Here is a 5411-nt window from a genome sequence, read left to right as displayed (position 1 = left end):
TAGGAAAATAGGAAGAAGGAGAGAGGCAAGTCTTACCTTTGGAGGGAGGTCTGCCCCAGCTCCTGGAGGTGGGGGCTCCTAGGGCAGGGGTTGGGATAGGGGGCCTCTTCCAGGTCCAACCTGTTTGCTCTTGCAGCCCAGACCCTGCTCTTACTTACTGTACATTAACTGAGCTTTCGGCATCAAGTAAAGCAATTGTTTATTTGATGGCATTGGATGCTTCAAAGTAAATGAACACCTGATTGGTGTTGATTCTATTTTAAAGGGTGTCAGTATTGGTGAATCCCACTGTCTCAGGCTTCAGCTGACTCAGATGTAGAAAAAGATCTACCCAGACCTGACCCAGATGACTCTCAGGCCTGGGAAGGGCTGAGGGCTTGGGCACTGAATGCACAGAGAAGGAAGCCAGGTGTCAGGGAGTGACAGGCACACTGAGCATCAAAGAACGTGGACATCTAGCAGTGTGGCTTCAGATGCCTTTCCCAGGCCCCTGCTAGTGGTCACAACTAATCTCCTTCCATAATGCAACTCAGTGTTTCCTCCATGAAGAAATATACCTCCAGAGAGATGTGCTTTATAGATTATAGTTTGTCAAATGATGGAAGAGTCTGTTTTCACACTAGGCCCTATGTTTGGGGTTTATAGGGCCATTAAATATTAGAAAGATGCAGTTTCTATACTCAGAAAGTTTATATCCTGTGGTAGGGTGTGTCACGCTAAGTGTGTTTTAGAATCACCTAGGAGTTTTAGAAAAACAATGCTTGGGCTCCAACTCAGTCTGATTAAACCAGAATCTCTAGGGGTGGAACTGAAGCCTTGGTATGTTTCAAATGTTCCCCAGCTTTTCCTAATGTTCAATCAGGGCTGAGAATTGCTGACTTGAATAGCAGGTATTTTTCACAATAATAATATTGTTATTAATTTCTCAAATAATAATAATAATAGTACAAAAAAGCAGAGTGGTTCCAGAGTTGGTTAATTTATGGCTCAAATATTTTAAGGACCCATGCTATTTCCATATTTCTTCTCTGCCAACTTTACTATGTTGGCTATTGCTTCAGCCTCATGGTTGCAAGATGGCTGCAGTGGTGCCAAACATCACTTCCACATCAATTGAATCTTGAGATATAAAAGGAATGACTTCCCCACATACATTTGTTTTTAAGAGTGCATAAGTCCTTTACCAGAAGTCCCTATGGAGATTTTCCTTATAACTTCTTGTCCAGAACAATGTCACATGGCCAAACCTAAACCAGTCTCTGACAAGGCAAATAAAACCACTGTGATCTGCTGAGATTAGTTCTCCTGGGGTCATCCTCCTGAAGATGGAGAGGCAGTCACTCTGAGCATGTGACCAAGCAGGAAGTGAACCATGAATGATATTGTGGAAGGAATGAGAGGGTAGGAATGACTGATGGATAGTATCTGGCAAGATAGGACAGGCTGTGCTGTGGTGGCTAGGAAACCCAGCATCCCATTGGCTTAGCCCAACAAAAGCTTACTTCACAATCATAACATCTGATGAAGGTTAGAGAAAGTGCTCCATCTGGTGACTTGGATCCGTGCTCCCATGTTCCTCCATCTTGTGTGGCCTCCATCTCACCCCATGGCTTCCAGGGTTGCTGTGACAAGGGAGAGAGTAAAGGCAGAGGCACTTATTTTAACTTCCTCAACCCAGAAGTGACACCCTTTACTGCTGCTCATTGTCCATTGACCAGAACTCAGCTGGCCCCGATTCCAAGGGAGTCTGGGAAGCGTTGGAGGACACATGGTGAAGTTCACGAGCACTGTCTGTGCCGCAGCAGACAATAAATCTAAAGTAGAGGCAGAAAATGTAAATTGACTCTGGAGGAAGAAGAGGGTACTGGGTCAAAACGTGCATGTTGGTTGCGTGTCTAGTTTTTGCTTCCAATCTTGTTGGACTCTCATTATCTCTACTACACAGATGAGAATACCAGTCACCACTGGCACTGATGCAACAGGGAGATTTTTTTTTTTTATGCACAGCTTTAAAACATTGTAAAGAGCCCCTGAGCACCTCAGGAGCAGGAAACAGGGAAATATTTGGTATCATTACTATGCTGTTTGATGGCCCCGGAAGCTCTAGTCATTACTCAGCTGGGTGTCTGCATCCTGACATGACAAAAAATGACAACACTTATATTTAGAGAGAAAAATGATGCTCTCTTGTATTGCTCAGCTTCCTCGTGCCTTGGTTTGGTAGCCCTAAAAAACCCTTTCTCAACACAATTAGTCATTTTCCAAGCCCTTGAATTATTTTCAGAGAGCCATTATATTGACTTATCTGCTTTTCCAGAAGGTGGATCTTGTTTTTTCATGAATGCAACTGTGTTTGTACATTTGTGGGGCTGTGAATTGAATTTGGGGGGTCCAGAGCTTTTGATATAAACATCTTGTTATTAAAAGCAACCATAAACTCTCCAGAGGAAAAAAAATATGACTTATCTTCTCTCTAGTACTTAGTATGGTCCTGGGTTTACAATAAGAGCTCTGTAAATCCAATTTGACAGGACATACGTGGACTGTAGCATCTCTAGGGCTGGAACACATGCAATTCCTAGAGGACTTTTGGTAATGTACAGAAAAGGTCAATTTTACGTTGTTGGTGTGTGGGCTATCTGTTTTATGGTCCCTTCTAGGCAAAGCATTTATCTCAGGGTGGCATCTTTCCCCCAGGCTGACATCACTAAGTAGCAGTTTACAGATACTCAGAAAATAGGAAGTATTTTAAAACAATGTTGCATCACTTAGCTGAAGGTCATGAATCTGGCAATATCAACTATGAAAAGGCAGCTAAGACACAAGAAGTAAGCAACAAAAGACCTTTCGAGCAGATGGAAGGCATAGAAAGCTCTTGTATTACATTTCCTCATGTCAGAGTTTCATAAAGTCCTAACTTGCAGACAAGTGACACCTATTTTACCCAAAGTTCTGGAAGAAGTGATCACCTGGTCTCATAGAACATTATAGCAACAGTCAATACAAGCCTGGTTAAAGAAATTATGATTTCCATGCAATAGAATGCAGTCATTTAGAATGACAATATAGCTCTATCTTTATTAACATGGAAATGTGTCCGCTATCTATCGTTGAGTACCAAGGCAGTTGATAGAACAGCATGTAGAGTTGTCCCTTGGTTAGACAGAGAGTGGGCATGGATTGGACACTTATTACAGCAGTGAACTGGGTAGAACTGGTTCCTGCCCGCATAGAGCTTACAGTATGATAGAAGAAAGAGAAGAATGAGAAGTAATTGCATTACTACAGGGTGAACTACTGGGATTGGCGCTATGAGAGTACAAGGGAGGACCAACTACCCCAGCCTCAGACAGCCAGAGAGATGTTCCTGGAGGAAATTATGTCCAGTAATTATTATGTTGTGTTGTATTCTGTTACATTGTACTTTATTGAATTTTATTGCATGACATCACATTATCAACATCATTAATTAATAATTAATTATCGATGATGATGATGATGATGGTGATGGTGATGATAACGATGATGTTTAAACTGGGATCAGGGAAGGTGCTTGAAGTCAGGGGATTGGAGGAAGGAGAAAATTCTTTTCAACAAAGAGGTCTGCTTTTGAAAAACTTTGAGAGAGGCCACGATTGGAGGAACTGAACAGAGTTTGCCTCGCTTGCAGTTTTAAAAAAAGTAACACTAGTACTTATGGGTGTTTAATTTTTGAGTTTTATTTATTTTGTTCTGTATGCATATCTCTGTTTTTTGAATATGTATAATGAGAACGCTTTATTTTCCAATGGGAAAAGTCCTATAATTTTTTGTTTTGTTTTGTTTTGAAAATAAAGAAAGGCATATTTGTTGTCTGGAACATTTACTTAGGTGATGTAGTTTGTGTTCTGAAAATGGCATGTAAATCTTACTGAAGCACCGTGAATCGAACATAATGAGGAAATTATCCAAGGCTTTATGTAGATTGCCAATGGAAGATGCTTCNTGAGCTGCTGAATTTATGCAGCGAAGATTTCTTCTTACCTTCCAAGTAGCACTTACAGACTGTGTAGCAAGTTCAATTTGTAAGAATCTGCTTAAAAGATTCTTACACACACGTCAACTCACATGTCCAAAGAAAAAAATATTCTCACAGGGAAGGAGTTAGTCATGTTTCTTATTGCAGACAATTTGGAGGAATGGGGTTTGGATTACAGGACATGAGTACAATACAAATGTAATTGTTTGGGGGTAATTTGAAGAAAACCGAAGTGCGCTTGTACTGGGAGTTCTAGGACATCAAATAGTCTTTATATGATTGAGTTTGGGGTGAAAGCTCTCTTGGAAATTACAGTCTGATTCCCGAACTGTCAGTCCAGGGACTGGGTCTTTCATTCTGGTTGAACTCTCTGCTCTCCCGGGGGAAAGCAGCTATTCTAAAAATCCTTCACCATTCCAGGATTTCTCTTGCAGTTTTATGTGAATGAGCACTTTATTTCTTAGCACTTCATTTTACCATAGTGCTTAATTCTGTGGGCGTTGTTGATGGTCGTGTAGGTGCTGGAGGTTTCAGCATTGACAATGTTTAGTTGGGTGGAATTCAGATTGGCTCTAAAATATTTACGTTTTTCCCCTTCTGAATATCTGTTTACCTAATACCTACAAAATTTAACTTGAAAGGAAAGTATTTGGGGAGCTCAAACCAGAACTACTGAACCTGGGTATTTGGGAGTGTGAGAAGCCACTTGAAACTATGCAGTGGTTGGAGTGCAGGGTCTGAAGCCACACTGCCCGGGTTCTAATCCAGTTCCATCACTTTTAGCTGTGGTAGATTCACAGTCTTCCCCAAGTCCATGCCCTTTGCAATGTGTCTTTGCTCCTCCCTTTAAGAGGTAGAGTCTGTTTTCCTACCCCATGAATATGGGCTGGCCTTGTGACCTCCCCCAGCCACCACCATGCAGGGAGAGTGGTGGTATGTCAGTTCCAAGACTAGACCTCAAGAGTTCTTACATCCATGTTGCCTCAAATGGTAAGATTTCATTCTTTTTTATGGCCAACTAATATTCCATTGTATATATGAACCACATCTTCTTTATCCAGTTGTCTGTTGATGAGCACTTAGGTTGCTTCCATATCTTGGCTATTGTAGAGGTCAGACATCCACATAATTTAAGAAGTGATCCCCCTGATAAGCCTAGTATCCACCTGGCACTATACATAATTATTACCATATTATTGACTGTATTCCCTGTGCTGTATTTTACATCCCCATGACTATTTTGTAAGTACCAATTTGTACTTAATCCCCTCGCCTTTTTCACCCAGCCTTCCAACCCTCCCTCCCTTCTGGTAACCGCCAGTTAGTTCTCTGTATCTGAATCTGTTTCTGTTTTGTTTGTTCATTTATTTTGTTCTTTGGATTCCACATAATA

Source organism: Hipposideros armiger, unplaced genomic scaffold (genome assembly GCF_001890085.2).
Source record: "Hipposideros armiger isolate ML-2016 unplaced genomic scaffold, ASM189008v1 scaffold_105, whole genome shotgun sequence".
Taxonomy (NCBI): Eukaryota; Metazoa; Chordata; class Mammalia; order Chiroptera; family Hipposideridae; genus Hipposideros; species Hipposideros armiger.
Note: the sequence above shows the minus strand (reverse complement) of the source record.